The sequence below is a fragment of the Narcine bancroftii genome, chromosome 5 (assembly GCF_036971445.1).
Source record: "Narcine bancroftii isolate sNarBan1 chromosome 5, sNarBan1.hap1, whole genome shotgun sequence".
NCBI lineage: Eukaryota > Metazoa > Chordata > Chondrichthyes > Torpediniformes > Narcinidae > Narcine > Narcine bancroftii.
In genome coordinates, this window is record NC_091473.1 from 1,577,098 (window position 1) to 1,589,690 (window position 12,593).

Below are 12,593 nucleotides of genomic sequence, written 5' to 3' on the forward strand. Positions count from 1 at the left end.
ATTTGACAGCTGCTTTTGTTCACATAATTTAACATGGAATAATTTAATATCTGCTCTGAAAATCCTTATAGGTATAAATTAAATATATGCATTATTTATTTTTTCTCCCAAAATTAAATATGCCCTAATTTTACCAATCATTTGAATTAAAAAAAAATAGATTTTAAGAGAAATTACCAAAGCCAACTCCCATGTGATACAATTTGAACCAGCCATGAAGTTGATCCTGCTGCTTCTCTTCTGATCCCTTAAAAATAAATCTTTGCCCCCATGCAGACCTCATCATGATATACTTGCCATTCTGGCTTTGACTGAAATCTAATATGACGTATGCTGTAGAGGCACAGACTTTCAGTCACGCTAGGAGGACCCAAATTTTAATGATGTGACCTTTCTACACAGATGAGAAGTCTCCTGCAATGAACACACACAATTCACAAACCAGTAATAATATAAACATTTCCTCTGGTCCAAGTCTACGAGTATGGGGAGCCACGCTGTATTGATGTTTACAGATGCTGGCTGCAGTTCAAATTTCCTATGCTTCATCACACTGTGGTTTACGTTTGCTATCTCTTCAAATTATTAAAATATTTGGAAATTTGCTTCTTGCATTTAAAAAAAAAATGGAAGGCCATTCAATCCATTTAGTCTGTACTGCCTGCAAGAACATTTCCATCGGTCCCATTCCTCCTATCATTTCCCTGTTGTTCCTCCACTTGTTTCCCTGTCGCCTCTTCCCTCCCCCACGTTCATCATTGGATGAGAAAGGAAATCCATAGTCACAGGAAGAACATACAAACTCCATACATACAGCACCCAAGGTCAGGATCAATCAGGCTACTTGATGTGCATCCCCACAATAAAAGGCAGAGCCGGACTCAAACCAGAGTCACAGCATGGCAGTAACTACAAAAGAAACCAGAGGGGCACGTTCTTCACCTAGAGAGTGGTGGTTATATGCTAGAGAAAGTAGTAAAGGGGATATCTGCAACATTCAAGACATTTGGAAAGGTACATGGATGTGAAAGATTGAGAGTAATATGGGCTGAACACAGTCACATGGAACTAGTCTGGTCAGCATGGACAAGATGGGGCAAAGCATTAAAGAACCCTGACTCTTACACAGTGATTGTGCAATCACCTAGTACTAAATTCAGCATGCAAATTTGAAATTCTGGACTATTTTAAATCAAATGGCTCTAAAAAACCTCAACAAAGGCGCACCCCAAGGATGTGTGCTAGCCCACTGCTCTACTCGCTATACACCCATGACTGTGCGGCCAAGCACAGTTACAATCCCATCTATTTTTGCCCATTACGCCACAGTCGTCGGCAGAATCACAAATGGCAATGAGGAAGCATACAGGAGGGGGAGATCAGCTCGTTGAAAAGTATAATGACAATCACCTTGATTGTGGACTTCAGGAGGAAGTCGGGGGAACACCACCCAGACCTCATCGAGGGCTCAGTGGTGGAGAGGGTCAAGAACTTCAAATCCCTGGGTGTCAACATCTCCGAGGATCTGTCCCGGAGCCTCCACATTTATGTAATCACAAAGAAGGCTTGCCAACAGCTATACTTTGTGAGGTGTCTGAGCCTTTGCCACCAAAGGCTCTCGTAAACTTCTACAGGTGCACCGTGGAGAGCATTCTGGCTGGTTGTATCACTGCCTGGTATGGAGTTGCCAACTCTCAGGACAAGAAAAAACTCCAGAGGGTTGTTAACTTGGATGTGACATCACAGGCACCAGACTTCACTCCACCGAGGACATCTACATGAGTGCCATCTTCACTCTGCTACCCTCGGGAACAAGGTACAGGACCCTAAAGACAAGCTCTCAATGGCACAAGGATAGCTTCTTCTCTGCTGCCATCAGATTCCTGAATAATAAATGAACCACAGACACGGCCTCACTTTCCGTGCATTATTATTTTACTTTTTTAAAATAATAATGTTGTAAGATGGTTATAATTTGAACCTTTGCCCTATGATGTTACTGCAAATAACAGAATTTCATGACTTGCTCATGACCATAAATTCTGATTCTAAACATAATGCAAGATATTTTGAGAACTTGTTCTCATTCTACATTCTTAAAGTTAGATGAGGAATTTCCTTGGACTTACGAGAATCTTGAACTCATCACAATGCAGAATGGTTAAACCATTATTAAGTTAAGGGGAGGCAATTTGTAGACATGACACTGATGTGGTGAAGCAAAGTTGTGGTATGAATATATATGCAAAGAGGGAAGAGGGGATCAGTATGGGTGACAGCCCCAGGAATTTGGGGTGGGGGGGAGGATGTCTCAACACTGAGAGGGGGGTGGAAGTTGGTTTCACTGACAGAGAACCTGAACCTCAAAGCTCCTTTCTTGGCTAAGGATCCTTGTAAAGTGAAATTTCAACACTTGCAAAATTGTGAAATATTTCAATAGCTTTGCTTCATAAAAGCATCACAAATAATGAACGACATTCAACAATAGTAAGTGAGGAATATGGAGATTGAAATTTGGGTTGGTGCTTGGAAAAGGCAAAATGAGGCCTGCCTTGGACCTGTTACATAATATTTTTATTTCAAAGGATCAACAATTACTGTACTGATGCAAAATTGGGGCTTGCTAATGGGATAAAAAATTAATCCATAGCACCTCTACCATGGGGCAACCAGCTCAGATTTTGTAACCATCCTCTCATTTTATAGAATAATCTATCGTCCAGAAATCCGGTGTGAACTCGCTCAGTATCAAACAGCTTACTGGAAATAAAATAAATTTGCAGTTTAAAGTTTAACCATTATAAAATTCAATATCAATTGATAACTGCAACTGGCATCACAAATCTACCTTTTCATAAAAAGTTAACAGAAGCAGGGAAGGGTTTAAGATTAGCTGTGAAATTACTGCTGTTTATCTGCAATAGCAGACATCACACCATCAGTGAGTGCCACCATGACAGTCGCACATGGCTTAAACATTGAAATTTCTTGGGGAATGGTGGGAACCGTTTAAATACTGAGAAGGCAGACTCAGATGTGCTCAGGCACTGCCACAACAGCAAAGTCACAAGTTTCAGAGGGTTTACTGGCCAATTGACTGGGGGGGGGGGGGGGATAAAGGAAATATTTGAACAGAACAAGCAAGCTCTCAATTTTATTGCAACACCACCATTTTTCTTCCTCTCAGGGTGGTGGCGAGCCAACGTTCCATTGGCATGAGCTATTTTTCCTTCGTATACGAATGTACATAACTTTACAAGGGGGATTAATGCAATCAGTATAGCCATGCCTTGCGAACACTTTTTGGTAGGTCGACATAATTGGGAATGTAACCATGAGAGAGATTAACAGAATTAGGGCATTCATCTGCCACTTGAATCATGGCTGATGCATTCTTTTCAACCACATTTTCCTGCCCTCTCCCCATAACAATCAACACCTTTGCTAATCAAGAACCTATCAAGATCACCTTTAAATCTACTCAATGACTTGGTCTCCACAGCCGACTGTGGCAATGAATTCCAGATTCACAATCCTCCAGCTGAAGAGCAGCTGCACCTAATTTCTCATTTATTTCCCAAATCGGGAAATTTGTATCAGTTGCTTGGTTTTGAATGCATGCAATTGTTTAAATTTTTTTATCCAGAATTCCTGAGGAGCCATTTCACAATTCCCAGTGATGCTTTGTGCATTCCAGCATTTACGTGTTCACAGGTCATACAAGAGCAATGTTCCACAATGCGAGGGAGTGCTTGAATTTCTTTTCTGCATTCATAACTAGGGCTGATCACCTCCTGCATCTAAGCTCAGTCAATAAATGTACCAACGAAATCAAAACTGCCCATTTGTCCAATTTCTCCAGCACTTTGTTACAGGTTACACTCATTCTTCCATAGCTCTGTATTGCATCATTACTCACCTATCAACTGCTCTGTTGTCTCTCAGTGATTATGCCAACATATCCAGAGACTGCAAATAACACAAATTGGCCACATCCCAGCCAGGGTCACTCAGTGAGTTATTCATCACACTTTCTCCAGGTTAAAGGGGTAGCCATGGATACCTGCATGAGCCCCAGCATGTCTGCCTTTTTGGTGGCTACATGGAGCAATCCATGCTGCAAACCTACCTAGGCATGGCCCCTCGACTCTTCCTCCACGACATCAATAACTACTTTGGTGCTGCCTCATGTACCCATGATGAGCTCGATGACTTCATCCACTTTGCTGCCAACTTCCACCTCAAATTCTTGGTCTACCTCTAGCAACACTCTCCCTTTCCTTGTTCTGTCTCCATCTCAGGCGACAAACTCTAAACAGACATCTTCCTTTATCCCACCAACTCCCACAGCTACAACTATTCCCACCTTGTTCCCTGTAAAGGATTCAATTCCATTCTCTCAAGTCCTCCGTCAACGTCGCATCTGCACCTAGGATGAGGACTTCCATAACAGATCATCAGGGATGTCCTCTTTCTTTAAACCGTGGCTTTCCCTCTACCACCATCAACTCGGCACTCACTAGCAAATCCTCCTTTATCCGCACATCTCCCCTGGCCCCCTCCGCCACTGCAGGCAACAAGGATAGGATTTCTCTTGTCCTCCCCTACCACCCATTCAGCCACTACATCCAACACATCCTCCTCCACCATTTCCGCCATCTACTGCGTGTTCCTGCCACTAGACACACATTCCCCTCTCCGCCTTCCGCAGGGACTGCTCCCTCCATGAGTCCCTTGTCCGCTCCTCCTTCCTCACCAATCGTCCCCATGGAACCTACCCCTGTGACCACAGGAGATGCTCCACTTGTCCCGACACTTCCTCCCTCAGCACGATTCGGGCCAAAACATTCCTTCCAAGTGAAGCAACATTTCACTTCTGAATCTTCAGGGGTCACCTGGTGCTTCCACTGTGGACTCCTCTCCATCACAGAGACTAGAAGCAGAATGGGAGATTGCTTTGTTGAGCACGTCCACTCTGTCTGCTGCAATAACATGGATCTCCCAGTGGCCACCCATTTCAATTCTCCATCCCATTGTCTCATATTGTTTGAATTCTGTGACTCTCCATTATATCCTGGTCTGCCTTTTCTTTGAAGAAAGGCTCAAGCCTGAAACGTCAGCAAAAAGATCCTAGATGCCAAATAAACCAGCTGAGTTCCTCCAGCATTTTGGTGGTCCTTTTTATTAGGATGAGTTTTAAATGCAAGCTTTTACTGAAAATCTAAAGATACTCCTTAACGCCAACAGACTGGGGATGAACATTCTCAATAATCTAAATCTTACAGGAAATAATCCTGCCAAAAAAAAGTGCACATTTTGTTGGAAAGCTTATATATAGCAATAAATATTGGCACCTAGTTCAAACAATGTAAAGCATGTTGCCACATGAAAGTTGTACAAACAGATAAGAATCTAATTCATTTTTTTTTAAAAAAGCAAATTACTGGAGCCTCTGGAAATCTAAAAATAAATCAGAAAATACTGAAAATAGTCAGGCTGCATCTCCAGAGAGAAGCAAAAATAACATTCCAAGGTGATTCCCCTCAGAACTTTAACCACAAAACACCAGCTCAAAATGTCTCGCAGCTCTTGCTCCATGCAGTCCACCAATCACCAGACGACTCACCCCATTTCTTCTTTTTGCTGCCCAACCCCCTGTTTCATCCTCAGTCCTGAAGGAGGGCTTTGACCCCGAATGTTGCTTGTGCATCTCCCTTGAGGGATGCTGGCTGACCAGCTGGGTTCCTCCAGCATTTTGGGTTTCTATATTATCTCTAGATTTCATCACCTGCAGTCTGTCTCCAGCCTAAAATGTTAACTTTGTTTCTCTCCCTACAGATCAACATCATGGTGCAGGGGCAATTCAGAAAAAAGTTTATAATAGTATTGGGCAAGCAAAAAGAGCACCTTTTCAGATTTGGACTGGTGAAGGTAGGGGCAGTGGACTTTGTATTCATGGACTTCAGCGAGGCCTTTGATAAGGTCTCACATTGGCAGGCTATTCTGGAAGGTTAGGACCAAAGGGTGCTGACCAACTGGGCTCAAAACTGGCTTAGTGGAAGGAGTCAGACGGAAAGATGGAGGAGTATAGGCTAGCAAGTGATAGGTGAATGCAGGTGGGAGCTGGAGAAGTGAAGAGAGCTAGGAGGTAATAGGGAGAGGACAGAGAGCTGAGAGAGCAGGCTCTTTGGAGGGAGAGAAGGGGCTGAAGAGCTTGAAGGGAGACATAGGGATGAAGGAAAGAGAGAGACCGATATGTGGGGTTAATAGAAATTCAATATTGATGCCATCTAGCTGAAGACTGCTGAGACAGAATGCAAGGTTTTGTTCCTCTAATTTATGAGTGACTTCAACTTGGCAGCACAAGGTCATGGACAGACCGTGTCAATGTGACAACAGGGTGTGGTTGGCCACTGGGAGATCCTTGCTGTTACAGAGGATAGAGCAAAGGTGCTCAATGAAGCAATCACCCAATTAGTGTGCAGTCTCCCTGATATAGGAATCTGACAGAATAGCTTCTTAAAAAAAAAATCGATTGAAGAATACATTAATGCACCTTGGCTTCACAACAGGCAGAGAAGAACAAAGTTAACATTAAAAAACAGTGGAAACTTTTACAGGACTGTCAGAATCTATGGAAAGAAACAATTAACATTTAAGTCAAAGACCCTTTCTTTGAAATGGGTTGAGATGAACAGGACAAGGAAAAATCTCTGCCAAAATTGGCCTGTTTATGGATCCGTCAGGTTATCAAATTAGTGAGGCCAGTTAGAGAGAAAAGAAGTAGTCAAAAGGACATTTTAAAGATGTGAAATGTATGTTGGAAAGCAGAAACCGAAAAGGAAAATGTTGAAAATGCCCAGCAAATGAGACAAATTGAGGGTATATTACGAAGACTAGAACTACAATGCACAAAAGTGTCAGAGAAAATCAGCTGGTCACGCAGCATCTTTTGGAAGTAAACAGCTTTATCAGGCAATTTTGAGACCTTGGAATGTTATGAACAGTTTTGGGCTTCTATTTTAGAAAGGATGTGCCACTTTTGGAGAGGGCTCAGAGGAGGCTCACAAGGATGACTGAGAATTAAAGGATTATCATCTGAACAGCGTTTGACAACTTTTGGCCATACTTGTTAGAGCTCATTGAAACATTCTGATCGCTGAAAAGCATGGACAGAAATGTAGAAAGGTTGTTTCTCATGGTGGGAGAGACCAGGGTAGGGATGGGCAACCTTTTACCATGTGTGGGCTGGATGGAGTGCTAGTGGTTGAACAGCAAGCCACACTGATGGTACCATAATGAAATAAACATTGAAACACAAACAGTATGTAAAGTTTTTGATTGTGTACGCTTCAAGTACATAATATACAATGTATCAAATATAATTGATGTAAAAAATTGTAATGAATCATTGCATAACATGCATTTATCAATCTAGTTACACTATCATAACAGATATCTAACCAATCCTCTTCAGAAAAAATAAAACCAATATCTGCTTCCCATTTAATTTTAGATCGATCCCAACCCTTTTTTATCAATACCATCCTGTAATATTTGATACATAGATGAAATATAACCCTTCTCTGGTACCTTCATAAGAAGGTAAATTAAAAAAATATGGTTTTAATGAATCAGATTTGTGTTTTAGATGTGGTGACACAGTTGGAACTTTTTTTCATGCTGTTTCGTCACGTATACATATACAATCTTTTTGGAAGAAAATTCAATCGTTTTTAGAATATCTGTATAAGATTAAAATAGTTTTAGATCCAACAGTATTTTTATTGGGTAGTTTGCAACCTCTGAAAGGCTTGGGATTAGATAAGTTTCAGCTTGCTTTTGTATATTTAGCTTTATCTGTAGCGAAAAAATGTATTGCTAGTACGTGGAAAGATACAAATATGATTGATATTAATAGATGGCATAATGAGATGAAATATTGTTTAATAATGGAAAAAATTATGTATGTTTCGCATGATAATTATAATTTTTTTGTTAATAAGTGGCTGTTATATTCAGAATATTTACATTTCAATTTACATTGATTAGATTTTAATATGTATATTTAACTTTTTTAAAAATATCTTTTTCTTTCTTTTTTTATGGCTCTCCTTAGGAGAGTTGGCTAAGGGGGGGAGGGGTTTCCCTCTTTCTTCCTTTAAAAAAATATATATATAAATAAATAAAGTTCATGTTTAATTGCTGCATATGTCATATATTATTTGTTTTTTGAATGAATAAATAAAGTTTAAAAAAAATATATACAATGTATGATCATAACTGATGATAATTTATCAATAATTAAACAGAAAAAATTCAAGCAACAAGATCAACCACATTCCTTCCAAAAATCTACAATGGGGAAAAAAAATAGGGATGGTGTCTTCAAATCTGGAAATGTGCCAAAAATCACAATTAAAAAAAAACTCATTAGAGTCAAAAAGGAGAAAAATGAGTTGCAATGAAAACAAAATAACTAACCCCAAAACAGAGAGCAGCTCAATCAGTGGGAAACTTGATTTTGTTTGTTGATTGAAAGCATTTTGATATTGGGTGATATAGTTGTTGATACCAATAGCAAGACCTCATCTCAAGGAGTTGTGCTATCAATTTTACCACTGATAAAATGAACTACTTAGCAGGAGTGATAACATCATCCCTTGCTGGAGATAAATATTTCAGACAGACATTTGGCGTGCTGAAAACTGTCATTTAAACTTGGTTGCTTTTAAATAATTCTTCAAACAGTTCAGGAATTTTAAAAATAATCAGTAGTAATTATTTTTGTGGCAAAACTGCAGACATAAATAACTTGTCGAATACAGCATTTTGAATCTTTCTCATTTGAAGCTATTGTGAATTCCTCTCAATTTCTGCCTCTGATCCAGATCTCCTGCTTTTATTTAATTTCTCTGCACTAAGGTGTGTTTTGAATTATGAGTAGGTGAGGTAAATCCCATTTCCGATTGAACAAAATTTCCTTTCTGCTAAATGTGAATGGCTTGCAGCCGAAGTCATTTGAGGAAACATCACAGCATCCCACACATGCACATCTGGTTTTGTGCCTTTTTGAGTGGCGCACGGGAGCAGGAAGAGGGGTGGAGCAAGGAGAGGGGGCAGCAGCGGCCCATGGAGTGAGAGTGGCTCAGGGGAGTGGGGTGTGGGTGGTGGCAGCTCAGGGGAGGGGAGAACAGGGGGTGCTTTGGAGTCGCCCGGCTTCACATTCACTGGTGGGTGAGTGGCCTGGGACCAAGAGCGGGACAGTTGGCCACAGATGCACAGCTTGTCTCAGGCCCATCTTGAGGGTGAAGTGTGTTCCCGCGAGCATCAGGGCGAGTTATTTTTCCAGGGGCCGAAAGTGATGCAGTTGATGATCCGAGTGCTGGTTATAACGACGTGGAGAAACTTCAGTGGACACTCTACATGAATGCCTTCGTTTACCTGCCTGGTTCATGACCCAGAAGGAATGGGCATCATTTACATAGCCACAAAGAATTTTCTTTGCCGAGGGATGTTTAAACCACGAGAGATGGGAAGAGAGAACAGGGAGAGGAATACTGTCTATCAGGTTCTGATACAACAGGAAAAGTGAGTTTTCTGACTCAGACAGCAATCCTGGCCCTGGCCTTCCAAACTCCTGAACACAGGACATCATTATTCTTCCCATACGTCATGGATCCTACTTAGACCACGCCATCTATCTGCTCACTCTCCCTCTTGAGAATGTCGTGAATTTGATCTGACATATCCTGGACCCTAGCACCTGGAAGGTATACAACATCCAGGATTGTCAATCTCTTTTGCAGAATCTCTTCTTTGTTTCTCTCATTTTTGAATCTCCTATCACTATAGTTTGACTCTTCTCCTCCCTCCCTTTGCCACATGGTCAGACTCTGCACCAAAGACCTGACCACTGAGGCTTGTCTCTGACAGGCTGTCCCCTCAACAGCATCCAAAATGGTAAATGTGTTATTGAGGGGAATGGCCAAAGGAATACCATGCACTGTCTGTTGTTCTTTCCCTCTCCTGACTGTCACCCAGCTACCTGCCTCCTCAGTGTGAATACATCCCTGTAACTCCTGTCCATCACTTTCTCAGCCACCCCTCCGAATATCTGGAGTTCAAACAACTCCAGCTCCAATTCCCCCATAGTTGGTCAGGAGCTGCAGTTGGGTGCGCTTCTCACAGATTAAGTTGTCAGGGATACTGTTGGCTTCCCTGATCATCCACATTTTGCAAGAGGAGCATGTCCCTGCCCTGGCTGTCATTCCCACAATCTATGAAATAGGGAAAAAAAAGTTAGAAAAGTCTCTCCTTACCTTTGCCCCGTTGCTAATCTGTTTGCTGCTTGACAGGACTGACCTTATCATGCCCCAACTCCTGCACCTCCACCTCTGCTCGCTGAAGCCTCTTGAGCCAAAGCCTCAAAATCCCACTCTTACACTGGCCACTCCCAGAGTGGTCGATCAATTTATGCTCCTCTTCCCATTATTGGCTACAGCTAATTAGCCAATGTAGAAATTTAAAGAAGATTCAATTTATTGTCATGCAATAAAGACAGTGCAATATTACTTGGAATTTGTTTGCACAGCAGACAGATTTGCCATCACAAGAAATGCCCTGAAGCAATAGAGTCCTCTAAGAGTCACTGAGTGTCCCTGTATTTGGCTGCAGTGGTTCCACAGCCCCCACAGCCAGTCCAAATCAGCAGCCCTAGTTCCAGATCTGACCCTGACACGATGAGGAACCCTTACAGTGCTCTCGGCACCCTCTCTCATCCTGGTTCTGATACCTGGTTTACCCTTCAGCCAGTCCACAGCTTGGTGTGAATCCTTCAACCGCAGTCACCTGCAGCCTGTGTGGGTTCTTTGCCTCAAGTCACCAACAGCCTGTATGCTTCTTCAACAGCAGAACCCCTCACTGGTCCATTGTGTGGTCACCATCCCATATGTCATCTCCTCTGCTCCTCCTTCTCAAAACAGGGGGGATGGTCTCCTGGTTCTCTGGTGCCCAGCGCGAGTCCTCTGCTTCCGCCGAGTCTGTAACTTCTCATGGCTGTTTCCAATCATGGGCGCTGCCATCTTGGGCGTTGACCCAAGAGTCGCAGTATTTTTAAATGCAACCACCGTCAGTTCCATACAGGCCATTTAAAGCCTGTACAGAGCTGACAGCAGTCGGACTGGGCGGATGGAACCCATGGGAGTGCTGTGATTCCACTCCTGCAGGTCCGCTCCTGCAGCAGCTTATTCAAACACCCAACTTTCCCAGTGCTTTTTAAAAACTCTTCTCATTCCAAGTCCACTCTTGTAGTTCCTGTCGAGAAACAAACAAGCACCAACCTTCCCCCATGCTTTTTAAACCCTCTTCTTGTTCCCAATCTGTTCTCGCAGTTCCCAACCAGAAACCAATAGCTTCTTCAATTACACCAGGGAACTCTTTGTGAACGCCTCCCATTATCCATAAATGAGAACTTAAGATGAGAGGATTAACTTATGAGGAAAGTTTGATGGTTTTGGCCTGCACTTTCTAGAGCTTAGAAGAATGGGGGGGGTGCGCGCACAGGTGGAATTCTCATTGAAACGTACCAAATATTGAAAGGGCTGGATAGAAAGGTCATGGAGATGTTTCCAGCAGAGGGAGAGTCTAGAACGGATGCCACAGCCTCAGAATATAAGGGCATCCCTTTAGAATGGAGATGAAGAGAAATTTCTACAGCCAGAGAGTGGTGAATTTGTGGAATTCGTTGCCGCTGTGAAGCCCAAGTCATTGGGTAGATTGAAAATGGAGGTTGATAAGTTCTTGATGAGCAGTGGGGGGGGTGTCAAAGGTTAAGAGGAGACAGCAAGAGATAGGGTTAAATGAAAAAAACATCAGTTATGAATTGAATGGTGGAGCAGACACAGAGGGCAGAATGACCCAGTTCTGCCCCTCTGTACTTCTGAAACAGAATTTGACATACTACATACTCTTGAGCTTTGAAAGAGGTCTTTTGATGACTGGTTACTGATGCTCAAAAGAAGATTACTGGTAGTTATTTTCTTGATATTTAGTTCAAGAAACCAATTATCAACAATGAGTTTAAAAAGACCAAACTCAAAATATGTTTTTGTAAAAGGATAAAATCAATCTTTAAATACAAACTAGGGTAGCACAGTTAGTGTAACGGTTAGCGCCAGTGACCAGGACTGGAGTTCAAATCTGCAAGGAGTTTGTACATTCTCCCCATGCCTGCGTGGGTTTTCCCTAGAGGCTCTGGTTTCCTCCCACCCTTGAAGTTGTAGGTCAATTGTATGTAATTAGGTGACATGGGCTTGTGGGCTGAAAGGGCCTGTTACCATGCTGTATGTCTAAATTTTAAAAATGTAAAAATGATCAAAATATTCAAACAAATTATTCAATTCTGTGAATCATTTAATGTTATGATTTTCCATATCAAGTAAATGAGGAGACTGACATGCCTCAGAGGCAGAGGTGGGTCTGAAAATCAAGGCACGACAGGAAAGATAAATATATGCCATATTTGTGAGAGACTGTGGGGGGCGGCAGGGTTAATCCTTTCAAATTTCCTCAGGCATTTGTCCTATTTCTAC

General features: G+C 42.1%; 1 protein-coding gene across 4 annotated transcripts in view; it reads right to left on the minus strand.

The window, feature by feature from the left end:
- Positions 1-12,593, minus strand: part of LOC138763028 (guanine nucleotide-binding protein G(i) subunit alpha-2) — a 275,105-nt gene that overhangs the window by 33,362 nt on the left and 229,150 nt on the right. The window lies entirely within an intron of this gene.